Here is a 13,278-nt window from a genome sequence, read left to right on the forward strand (position 1 = left end):
AAAATCAATAAAATATATTAAAAAAATAAAATAAAATAAAACACAAGCCTTGCTCCATGTTACTAAAAGCTGAGAAACATTTTAAAGAAGGAAATCGCTAGACCTAGGCACAACTGAATTTAAGAAATATGAGAGAGTGAAGAGTAAAAAATAACTCTTGAGTTTTTAAGATTAATGTTACCGGTATCACTGAAAGGGAGGGAGGAAGGGTCCTGTAGTGCGGTTGAATAGTATCTCCTCCCAAAATTTATGTTCACCTAGAATCTCAGAATGTGACCTTATTTGGAAATAGAATCTCGAGACGAGGTTATACTGGATTTAGGGTGGCCCTAAGTCCAATGACAGGTATCCTTATAAGAAGAGGGGAAGGCACACAGAGACACAGAGAGGCAAAGGCCATGTGATGATGGAGAAAGAGGCTGGAGTGATTCATCTACAAGCCAAAAAAATGGCAAGGACTGTGGGCAGTCATCAGAAGGTAGGCCAGATGGATGGGACATATTCTCCCTCAGAACCTCCAGAAGGAACCAATCCTGCCAACACCATGTGTTCAGACTTCTGGCCTCCAGAACTGTGAGAGATAAATTACTGTTATTATAAGCCACCAGGCTTACAGTAGTGGGTTACAACAGCCGTAGGATACTAATACAGATAACTACCTATAGTTTATTAAGAGCTTACTTCACTTACTCAGGTTGAATTGTATGAAATGGTCAATATTTGACTATCCCACCTAATAGTCTATATAGCTAACTTATTTCTCTCCCTCTCACATTCAAAAACACTTTTTTTGGAGATATGTTTGTAACAACTTTTTCAAATAAGTCTCATTATTCTTATTTTACAGATGAGGAAGTTGAGAGAGAGGCTAACTTATTTGCTCATGGTTAGTAAGTCACAGAACTAGAAAATAAACGGGAAATTGTCAGACCCTAAAATTCATGCAGTTTGATCCTGGGCTTCTCGAATTGTAAGGTGTTGGAAAGTAACCTAAGGATCATGTTAGAATGTAGATCAGGATTCAGTACGTCCGGTATAGGCCCTGAGGTTCTGCATTTCTAAGAAGCTCCCTGATCCTGCCAACGCTGTTGATGCTCAGCCACACTTTAAGTATCGAGTGTTAGCTTCCCACCTTTCTTGACATGTTATAATTGATAATATGATTCCTTTTGGAGTCATTATTATGCATTCTAGTCATATCCAGGTTAAGTCACAATGAAAATGATTGAAAATAGGAGGCTGGACTACTTTGGAGAAATGTGTGTGGGGGGCATAGATTTAAAAGTCATCAGCAAAGTGTAGATGGTAGAAAACAGGTAAGCTTACTGAGAGACAATTTATTCTATTTAAAAATGTTTATAGTTCATTCCTTTTTGATGGGACTGATTAAAAAGAAAAGAAAGCCCTCAATATTCTCTGCATAATGATTAAAATATTTATTATTCATAACATGTATTCTCACAGCAGTGTTTTAAAATGTGTTAACTGGATAAGTTTAAATGCTACAAACTAATGTTGCCTCATGGTGAAGTCAATGAACTGACCCATGAGCCTAATTAATAAAATTCTTACAACTAGAAGTTTAAGTGGATGCTTTAATAATAATTCTTTCACAATAAGGTTTTGGGTTATGGAGCGACTGAAGAAACTGGGAAAAGATTAAGGGTGCCCACCTTTTCTATGGCCAAGAATGTATCTGAGCTCAACATTCTCCAGATATCTGAGATGCCCAAAAGATTCAGTGGCAACACTATATGCCAAGGAACAAGAAAGTGGAGGGGAAAGTGTTTTTAAATTTAACAAATATATTTTCTTGAGAATTTACATAAAATTCTGGGATTGGTCTGTCTTATGAATCAGTAATGAAATTCACATTAGACTTCGTTCTACTATAAAGGATTTCTTTATTTCATTTGCCATATTTTAAGAGCTAATTTGCAACATATGCCTAAGTAAACAGAACTTACTTAAAAAGAAGAGAAGCAAAACCATGTGTCTGAAAAATTGCACACAGTACTCGATAGATTAACTAAATCAAACCCAGATGGACATGTGAATCTGTAGACTGTCTGTAGTTCTCTTGCACACCATTTGAAAAGGCTACACTATTAAAGTTAAGTAGAATATTCAAGGCCAGGGAATCCTATAAATGAAAATATGATTAAGAAAATAATAGATGGTTTCCATTGCATTGGCTAAGTACTTGTAGGGGCAGTTCTTTTGAGTATCATGACTTACAGGTTCCTCAGAGGAAACTAGCCATAGTACCCTGGCTTCTGGCTGACTTAGAATGCTGTTACTGTAGAAAAGCCAGAATTGTTCATTTGTGAGTAGTTTTATCTTAGTGAACTCATGCAAATATCAAATATTCGAGATCTTTTAGATCCTGAAATCCATTATCCATCCATTATTACTTGATAGATTTTTTAAAATAATCTTTCAGGAATATACATTTATAACCAAAGATATTTTTATAGAATATATGCATATATCCTATTCAATAAATAAGGAGGGAAAACCAATCTGGAGGACCAAGATGAGAATGATTTTTTTGTAAAAACTCTAGGTGAAATCCTTCACGGTGATCTAATCATTTAGTTCAAAGGGATCGTGATAGTAGCTAAGTCACGCTGGAGTTCACTTATCTCCTTCTTGCTGTGCTATATTGTAATTATTCAATGGTAAAACAAATTATTGTAGAGAATTGTCATCTATGCAGTAAATGTATTTGAATTCTTAAGGCTAATGACTCTACACATGCAAGGAGAAGCAAGTTGCCCAGATTGAAATGAAGATATCCATCGAAGCATCTGGGACGTCACAAAACTGATAGTCTTCCTCTAAAGCAGGGATGATATGTTACTATTTCTTTTTCTTCAACTGAAGTATGTTCTCCTGTAATTTAAAAATTCCAATGGAGGAAAAAAGATCAAGTAAATTTATAATGACTCTAGCAGTTGCATTTGGAAGGAGTAGGTTGAATTTTTCTAGATGATGATAAATCTAGAAGTTAGAGTGATTTATGAACTATCCCAATTTCAAATACATCCCACAGTAAAGTTTCTTTCAGTTACAAGGACCATGCCAAGCATAGTCTCTTGGTAAAAACCTTTTTGATGATTGTTAGAAAATTTATTAAATTCTTCAAATTGACTAAGCATAGAGCATTCTGCACTAAGACATTTTCTTGGCTTTCTGTTATAACTCCATGAAAAATCAAATTAGTTTTCACTTTGGCTAAATACTTCACCATTTGTGGTTGGAGGATGCCAAGCATTGCTTTAGTTATTTTCATTTAGGGACTAAAAGATAAATTGACCCTCTGTGAATACACATGTTATACACAGTATGGTTTTATTTCCATTGTTATTTTTAAAAAATATATCATATTTATACAGCAGCAGAAAAATATTAACAAAGAGAAAAATCATTCTTTCAATAATTTCCCAATAAGACACACCCAGCTGTCTAGCTAGTAGTGATCTTTTTAGTGATATAGTAAGGTGCAAGCAACTGGATACAGTATAAATATGTGAGCCATCTCATGCGCATTTTTTTATAGACCCAGCTTGGTTCCTCTCCAATGTCCCCTCTTGCAGTTGTACCTGATTGTATTACCAGTTTTCATCCGAATCCATTGGGGAATGGGCTGATTCTGCTTTTATTTTGTTGCCAGGAATCTCTTGATCCTGAAAGTCTTGTGAGAAGACATGGCGAAGAAGTCAACCACACACACCACAGTGGCAGAGGAGAGGAGCCTTATTTCAACTGTTCAAGTTGAGATGCCAAATGAGGGGGACAAGAAAATGATCAAGACTCCAGGGTGAGCCTTCATTCCCGCTCTATCCCGCCCATTCACTCCTCTACTTAGCTAATTTGAGTTGACCCCTGTACAGTTTTGCATACCATATTGAATAGCAATCATATGCTTACATGTATTTCCCTCACCAGAATATAAGCTCAGGATAAGAAGCAGGCAGTGGCAGATACAAAGCATGGCTCAGCTCCTTTAAGAAAAGACTCACTGCACTTAACTCTTTCTGGGTCTAGATCAGCATTCAAATCAAGGTTACCCTTTTCTTGGGGAAGCTTATAGTGAATGACTGAGCAAAGCAGGGTGGCGGAGCTCATACTCTCCTCTGGCAACCCTGGCTTATGAGCACATGAAAGGATGGTAAAAGGGCCTGGCTATCTGCAGGATTCCTCTCGCAGCCCCATTGCAGGGCCCTCTTTGGGTTGGCAGAGTTTTGTCACATCTGTATTGTGGTCTGCCTCTTATCCTGCCTAATCTCATGCCCATCCCCTTTATTTTACAAGTGTTCTTTCCCATAAACTTTTTATTCCCCAGTCAAGCTCACATCTGTTTTCTAGGGAATCCAGCCTAGTGTCAGAAGTGGTCCAAGAAAGCAGGCAATAAGGTGATGTAGGAGCCGGCTTACTTACCCACTCCCTGGTTGGTAGTGAAGAATCAGTTCCTAGTGCCAGTTAGTATACAGACCGCTCTGGAACAAGGTAGCAGGCCAATGGATAAAGTGTTCACGAGTAATGAGCCAGGATATGCAATGGTCAATAAGATGATTTGGGCATTTGAAGTGTGTGTGTGGGGGGGGGGGGGGGGAGGGGGGGAAGGTAGGGAGAGAGATGAAAAATACAATAATAATAGAATTGGGTGGTTTTTTTTTTCTAAATTGCAGTGAAACTACAGATTGATAATGCAAAGCTGAGGGCAATCAACAAATTGAAAAGAAAGTGTAAAAGCTGGAGTGTCTCTTTGGTAGCTTTCAAAGAAGCCCTCATCTCATGCAATGGACTCACAGAAAAGGCTGAAGATCAAGTTTAGAATTTGATGTTCTGACTGGATAAACTTCAAAGATGGTTGGAAACTCAACCAAGGTAGTCATTGCTCTGGTTAGACAAACCTGAGTCCCTGACACATGAGATGAGGACATCTGGAGGATGCTCCTATAGATTTTGACTCTCCAGGCTGTTCTGAACCTTATGAATGTGCAGAAGTGGCTTAATCTCCTCATGATGAGCCAGCACACAAGGGAGTTGACTGAGTGTTGGAATGGCCTACGGAAGGGAAAGCTGAAGTGGCAGCTCATAGGCAATACTCTGGCCCAACGTCTACTCCTTCACCCTATCATTATACTTATATCACTTTCTTTGGCTGAAATAATAACTTATTGTTTTACATGTAATGACTGTCAGTATTGTTTTATATAGAGTCAGGTAAGGTAATATTTTCTTTCATAATCTATTTTTTTTCTGGAGTTACAACCTAGTTCTTTACATACACACACACACACACACACACACACACACACTCACACAATTTGGCAAGTATACACCCTATTATGGCAAGTATACACTGTAATGCTTACTCTGGTCTTTTCCCAGAGACCTACCACCATTTACTCGAATAACAGTGTATTGGAGAGAAAGTAATAACCAGACATTGTGGGGTCTTGTTGGATCTAGGGTCCAAGTTTACATTGACCCCCAGAGACACAAAGCATAATCATGGCCCCCTTAAGAGGACACACGAGTATAGATCAGATAATACATGAAGCTCTGGCAGAAGTCTGCCTTACAGTGAGTGTCCTTAGATCTACCAGGTGGTCATTTCTCTGGTCCCCAAGTTTCACACACTTGGCAGTTGGAGTGATACTCACACCAACCAGGCTCAATCTTTTTTTTAAATCCACTGCAGTATGATACCCACCAGAGAACGTGTGTTCAGAAAAATGCATGATGAATAAATACTGGCTACTGATTTCAAGCTTTAGGAAGAAGAGCTATTTGAAGCAAAATATACTTTTGTGGGGGTGGGAAATAAAGATACTTCTTAACTTTATTTTTGTACTTATGGGAAAGGGAGCAAGAGAATTTTTCTCTATTCTTAATTTATGGCATTCTTAACTGGTACCTTTAAAAAAATCATCAAAGTCTGGCTGAGTATCAAGAGAGTCTTACTATAACTAGCCATGTACTATGACCAAAAAGGACAGCTTTATATTTAAAAACTGAGGTGGTTGATGGGATGGCTAAGGAGGAGGAAATGGAGGGAAGGGAAGTTTACAGTTCTGTAAATTACAGCTTGTAGCAGGACCATGATGCCTTGCCAATCTCAGCCAGAGGGCGAGTCAGGCAAAGGACCGTTACTCACACTTTTATAATTAAGGCTGCATTTTTTGGTGTAATAAAAGGCTTACATTTTGGCTTGTGTTTCCTTATTAACAGTTATACTGACAAGCAATTTATTTCAAAGGACAACTGCTAGGAGAGCCCCTATCATGGGACTTTAGTGACCCAGCTTTAAGGTTGGGGTGTGTGTGGGGGGGAGAGACAAAGAAAAAAATGCAACTTAAAGACCAAAAGCTTTTGAGGAGAGAGAAACCCAGAACTGAACATTGAGATATAAGACCTTCTATCCTTACCTTCGCCATTCAGAATTCTTTCTTTACTTGTGAAGAGCAAAGTTTAGGGCAAATATCAAGAAAGGCTCTCTGTATATCCCAAGAAACCAGACACACCAATCAGAAAGGATATATGCATCCTTATGTTCATAGCAGCATGATTTACAATAGCTAAGATTTGGAAACAGCCTAAGTGCCCATCAGCAGATGAGTGAATTAAAAAACTTTGGCACATCTACACAATGAAATACTATGCTGCTATAAAAAAAGAAGGAACTTTTACCATTTGCAACAGCACGGATGGAACTGGAGAACATTATGCTAAGTGAAATAAGCCAGTCGGAGAAAGATAAATATCACATGATCTCACTCATATGTGGGATATAATGATGAACATAAACTGATAAACAAAAATAGATCCCGAGACAAGGGACAGGGGAGGGAGAGTTAGAGATCAACCAAAGGACTTGTAAGCATGCATATTAGCATAACCAATGGACACAGACACTGGGGCGGTGGGGGTCTGCCCTTAGGGGTGGGAGTGGTGGGGGGAGTGTGTCAATCGGGAAAAGGGAGACATATATAATACTTTAAACAATAAAAAAACCAAACAATGAGGACATATTGATAACCAAAAAAAAAAAAAAAAGCCTCTCTGATGCTTTGAATGTTGGACCCACAACAAACTGTAAGATTGTCCTCTCCACAAACTTTTAAAAGAAGAGTTAGTTATCTCTTAGGGGATGCGGAAGTATGTAGTTTTTTTCCAAGATGTATGTTCCTGACCCATAAAAGAAAAGCTGAGTAACTGATCTTCATTCGGTTATTGACTAAAGAAAGCTTAATAGACTAACATATAGGGGCAGGCAAAAGTAGGTTTACAGTTGCATTGTGACCTTTTTAAAAAAAATATATTTTGATTTCAGAGAGAAAGAGAGAGGGAGAGAGAGCTAGAAACATCAATGATGAGAAAGAACCATTGATCGGCTGCCTCCTGCATGCCCCACACTGGAGATCAAGCCCACAACCCAGGCATGTGCCCTGACCGGACTCAAACCCCAGCCTCCTGGTCCATAGGTCAAGGCTCAACCACTGAGCGACGCCAGCCGGGCAAATTGTGACATTCTTCATAAAACTATTGTAATAATCATAACTTGTATGTCTTTTTCCATACAAACTACTGTAGACCTACTTTCCCCCACCCCTGTATCTATCAGTATCTTTTATCAACTGCTTGACTTAATGGGGACACTGGCTATTGATTTGTCAGTCTGTTGGAACTCTGGTAGACTCTGGTGAGTGTCAGTTAGGCCTGTGGAAACTCCTCTGTGGGTTCCTTGAAAGTAGGGCCTATGTATTGCAATTGATCTAAGTCAATGTGGTCATACACAATTCCTAGGTTCTTTCTGGGGGATAACAGTAGCCATTGAGAAGTTGTCTACTGTGGATGAGAGTTAGTTAGTTCTCAGCCTTGTTACTAGATCATAATGAAAGCAATTCTCAAACCAAATTCTATAATATATGCAGACATTTATTAGCCATACACTGACTAGCAAGTAGGGTCCAGAACTGTACAGTTCTGTAAATTCAATGAAACCCCAGCTTTCTGTCATCTTAAGTGCCCTGAAATCTACCTTATCTGCTTAGAGACTGGCACTGCACTCCAGAGCAGGAATCTTTACTCCTGTTGCATTCATCAGGCCACCAAAAATCATCATAACCAACAGGTAGACCTCAGACCATTTAGGGATCAAGCTTTGAGCTCTGCCTCCATGGGTGAAGGCTAAGTCTTTGTTTGCTTCTATTCATGCAACAGTAGGGAGAGAGTCTCTAAAATATTTATAACTTTGCATTAGTTTCATCAATGATGTGTGATATCTAACATTCAACATTCATCATGCCAGTCAACAAAACACCAGAGGTTTGTTTCTGACATTCCGGATGCTGATTAGCAGGGGGTAGGTTGTCAGTCTTGAGATTCAGGCAACAGAATGAACTGTAGTTGCCCCTCTGAAATGTGGTTTGCTCACCCTGAGCTGATACATAATATTAAGATGTTATAGCTTCCTGGCCAGTATGGTTCAGTGGATTGAGCCTCATCCCATGAACCAAGAGATTGCTTGTTTGATTCCCGGTCAGGGCACATGCCTGGGTTTTAGGATCAATCCCCAGTAGGGAGCCTGCAGAAGGCAGCATATCCATGCTTCTATCTCTCTTTCCCTCTCCCTGCCTCTCTCTCTAAAATAAATAAAAACATATTTTAAAAAAGATTCTATAGCTTACCTTAAGAATATTTTCAAGTATATTACAGACTATTTTAATACTGTTGTTAATCAAGCATAGCACCTGGCCTAGAGGAACCACGCAAAGTTTGCTGGATTGAATAGGATAGTTTGAAGAGCTTGTAAATTGGAATATGGCTATATCAACTGGGTTACTTATTCATATGCAGTTAGAATTTTAAGATTTGGTTATTGCAACTCATGCGTTTATTTTATTTTCCAGTTATCTTGGGGACACTAGAGAAACCCTTGGTTGGCTTCAAGCCCCTATGGGAGCTTGACAAAGTTTTGTCATGGTTCTATTGAGGAGGCCTCAGGAGGCCATTCATTTATAGGTTTTGTGAACAATTACTTTCAAGTGATGGTTTAAATTGTAAGTTAGTGAGAATTGCCCATATACTTGTAGGTAATGTTTAATTGTTATAAAACAGTGAGACTTCTTCATGGGGTGGGGAAGTGGGGTCGGTGGGAGGCAGTATGTACACTGAGAAATAGATCAAACCATCCCTACTATACTGTCTTCCCCTGAGTTGCTTTGGGTATTCAGAGGTGGGAGCCATACAGCTAATGATAGTGCAACTTGACTGTGAACTACTGCACTTGTCCTTTTGGGAACCCTGCTAGGTGAGTGAGCTGGGGAGAGGCATCCAGACCTCACCACAGCCTTACGCTGGTCCATAGAAGTTCCACATACAGCTCTCTGCAATGGCACAGTGAGCCAGTTCTCATTGCTGGCTCCCACTGCCTAGCATGTAGCTCAGAGGAATGGAAGAGGATAAAGTCCTTTAGATATTATTTTTAAAACTACCTTCTCCATTTAAAATTATTTTCAGCAACTCACAAAGTCATTAGGTATTTACAGTCATCTCTGATTTCTGAACTCACTCGAGGTTGAAAACCTCACTCTCGGGTGGACGGTAACATCTCTTTAAGCAGGTTGTTCATGATAAGCATGGGTTCCATTGGCCTCCTCCCCACCCTGGAACACATAGTTCCCTTCCCACTCCCCTGTCCCTGGAGTAAAGTTTGTGACTGCACCTGCGCTGATATGTATCTGTGTTCCCATCTAACGAATGTTTGGTTTACCAGCTTGGAAAGTACCCGTGCTTTTTTGCCCCCTCACTGAAGAGAAAACATGCACTCCTACACTTGAGCTTTGATTTCTGGCAGCCTGTGGCTCACCGGAACAACATATGTGCTTGCCCAATGTTTTTGTTTTGCCAACAAAACACCCACAATCTCAATGATATTTTCAACCCCCTGTATCATATCCTGGTGTCTATTTATATTGACATCCAGACGTTGAGTTTCACCACTGGCACAGAAATGGCATTTTTTGTGCCTAATTATTACTGTGGTAATGTAATGCCATCTCTCTCCAGACAAAACCCCTCACTGCCAGCCACAGCTCAAAAATTTGCCTTATGAAAGTTTTTCTGGTCATTGTCTTTGGTTTCTAAGAAACCATTCATTTAATATTATGTGATTTTAGGAGTTTTTTGTTTGTTTGTTTGTTTTTTTAAATATATTTTATTGATTTTTTACAGAGAGGAAGGGAGAGAGATAGAGAGTTAGAAACATCGATGAGAGAGAAACATCGATCAGCTGCCTCCTGCACATCTCCTACTGGGGATGTGCCCGCAACCCAAGTACATGCCCTTGACTGGAATCGAATCTGGGACCTTTCAGTCCACAGGCCGACGCTCTATCCACTGAGCCAAACCGGTTTCGGCTGATTTTAGGAGTTTTGAAGAGCAGGGGCCATCCATTCCTCTTTAAATGTTTGCACCAGCTATCAGAAGATGTGAGTTATTATTCATGGGATTGACACACTTGACATGAATTCTTGGCCCTGCTATTATTGGCTTATTGTTGGATCGTGTGCATTACCATAGGATGTGGAATAAAAGCAGCTCTAAATGATTTGTGAAGTATTTATTTGCCTCTGGTCATACGTAGGAGTTTAGGATGTGGGAGATGAGCACACAGGGCTACAATAGAGTAAAATCCCACAATACACCCCAGGATAATGCAAATTTGCATACAATCCAATTAGCTCCTCTGCTCCATTCAGTCTCAATTTCCAAATGCAAGTGGGTTAATGTTCTTATATTCTGGGAAATGGGCTGAGACTATGGAGGGGAGCATGACGTTTGATAGGGAAACCTTGAATAATCCCGACTGGCAAGCAGGAAACCAGAGCACAGGTCTGCAGTGTTTCATGGGTCAGTCTTTCAGGTTGGGTTGACGGAACAGCTTTCCAGAGGGCAGCAGATTCTGGGAGTCACTCTCACTGTCCTGGAAGTCCCAGCCAACATCAGACCTCACTTATATTTGGCTAGTGGGGGGATGGGAGCAGGAACTCCCACCAAGTGGCTCCAAAATGCAACAGAGATCTGGATGGACTTGGATCACACTAAGGATTCCCTAGGATAACTCCTGGTGGGCAGGATAGGTACATTTTTATTTAAAATGCATTTTATTTTTAGACAACCTACAAAATATGTTTTTTCTGAAAAACAATGCCTGGCTCTGACTGATTTGGCTCAGTGGATAGAGCATCAGCCTGCGGACAGGAGAGTCCTGGGTTTGATTCCGGTAAAGGGCACATGCCCGGGTTGTGGGCTTGATCCCCAGCAGGGGACTTGCAGGAGGCAGCCAATCAGTGATTCTCATCATTGATGTTTCTATCTCTCTCCTTCTCCCTTCCTCTCTGAAAGCAATAAAAATATACTATTAAAAAAATGCCTGTGCTCCAAAGAAATCAAGATCAAAATAAATGAAGAGCTCAAGATGCTATTAGTCCCACTTGTCCTAGTCCTGGTGTGCGGCAGCCAGGTATGATGACAGGTGATGGACCCAAATTGCCAAACTTGTTAACATTTTCCCATTTCTAACCATCCTTAAAGAAAATCAATACAGGGTCATCTGGATTCATGTCTTCACCAATCCAGACCTGGTAGTTTTTGAAATTATCAAGCATGTGCTGGATTTGTTCTGCAGCCCCTGTCATAAAAGACTTTCCTCTTCCGGTCTCTGGACTCCACGTCCCCTTTGATTTCATGTAATCTCTGATGTGCTCCTTATAGGCTTCTTTTGTGAAGTTGGTCTCCTGTAAATGATGGTTCATGACAGTACCAACTCCAGTGATTACGGTTCTTTCCGTACTTTCACCCTCAGGGCCTTCAGCAGAGGCATTTCCACCAATAAACAAGTCATCATTGTCATCCTCTGTCCTACTGACCATCTTCCCCTCTACCTCCAGGCACAGCCTGTCTGCAATCTCCTAGACTTGTAGATATGGGAGAACACCTCATCCTGGCTAATGAGTTCCGGTAGATGATGATGATGATGATGCTGATGATGATGATGATGGCTGCCGGAAGGAGCCAACAGAGGCATCTGGCTTAGCAGGAGCCCAGAGCTGAAGGGAGGGAGTTGTGGTAAATGGTGCTTTGGGGGAGGGGGAGCAGATGGGAGTGGGGAGCTAAGTCATTTTATTTACCTTGTAGTAATGCAAGTAATGAAACTGCCCATGTTACCCAGTCTATAGTACACCTTTTTGGACCCCCACTTGTCGTATTATGGTGGGATTCTACCATAATTCCCTACTCTCTACCAAAATGTGATTGTGGTTTTCTTAGCATTATGGAACTTAGGTATAAGTGTATCATGACATTAACTCTTCAGCTCACATATTTCCCCCTACCTCTGAAGTATATTCTATCAAATATGGTTAAGATCATGGTTTTCAGGCAGCTTTACTGAGCAAAGGCAAAAACTACATTTCAGATTTTGCCAGTGAGATATGTCAACATTGTGTGTTCATATATTTAAACACGCTGTCATTTTTAGTGATTGAAGGCAAAGACATGGGTGCATTTAGCTTTGCACTTAATATACAGACTTGAGAAGCCAACACACAGGCTGCCAGTGCGAAGTAAACCAACAAAGCATTGGGCTTCTGTTGTGGGTACCCTAAACAGAAGTTGGCAGCTGTTTCAGTGTATAATGAATGTAGGGCAGAAAATGCAGTGAAGGGGGTCATTGTTGGTAGAGGAAGAAACACATAAGTGATCTCCTCCCTTACATAAGTATGGTGTGAATAGACTCCGTTGTCCTGGTGGGCAATATCACTTTGAAAAGGTTTTTCTTGTTCTGGGAAGAGTCACTTAAGTGACTTTACTGAATCATTTAAGTGACCTTAATGAGTCCCGTAAGTGTGGGGCGATCTGGCCATTATTCTGGGAGAGGAGTGTGACCAGAACTTGGATGTTTTAAGTGTCTTTAAACGTTGTGAGGGCATCACTGCAGGAAAAGATGGAAACGTCTTGGCCAACCACTCCTAGGGCCGTGTTGCAGTCTGAGAAGGGACTCTGAACATGAACAGAAAGAATTTGATCACTAAGAGATCTTCAGGATCAGGAATTTTAGGGCACGAGGGTCCTGGAATGGCACAAGGTGCTGGAGATAGCCTTTCCCAATAAACACTGTTGTGGAAGGCATTGACTTTGCATCAGTAGAAGCGATAGGTGTAGAGGACAGTGCTCTAGCACTTCCCTGGAGGTGGCTTTGAG

General features: G+C 40.5%; 2 pseudogenes; both read right to left on the minus strand.

Moving 5' to 3' along the window:
- Positions 1-3,556: 3,556 nt before the first annotated feature.
- Positions 3,557-3,712, minus strand: LOC139011726 (large ribosomal subunit protein eL39-like; annotated as a pseudogene).
- Positions 3,713-11,594: 7,882 nt separating this feature from the next.
- LOC139011362 (translationally-controlled tumor protein pseudogene) lies at positions 11,595-11,948 on the minus strand (annotated as a pseudogene).
- Positions 11,949-13,278: the final 1,330 nt, after the last annotated feature.

This window comes from Myotis yumanensis, unplaced genomic scaffold, assembly GCF_028538775.1.
Source record: "Myotis yumanensis isolate MYYU_CA2020_CCGP unplaced genomic scaffold, mMyoYum1.0.hap1 SCAF_5, whole genome shotgun sequence".
Classification (NCBI taxonomy): domain Eukaryota; kingdom Metazoa; phylum Chordata; class Mammalia; order Chiroptera; family Vespertilionidae; genus Myotis; species Myotis yumanensis.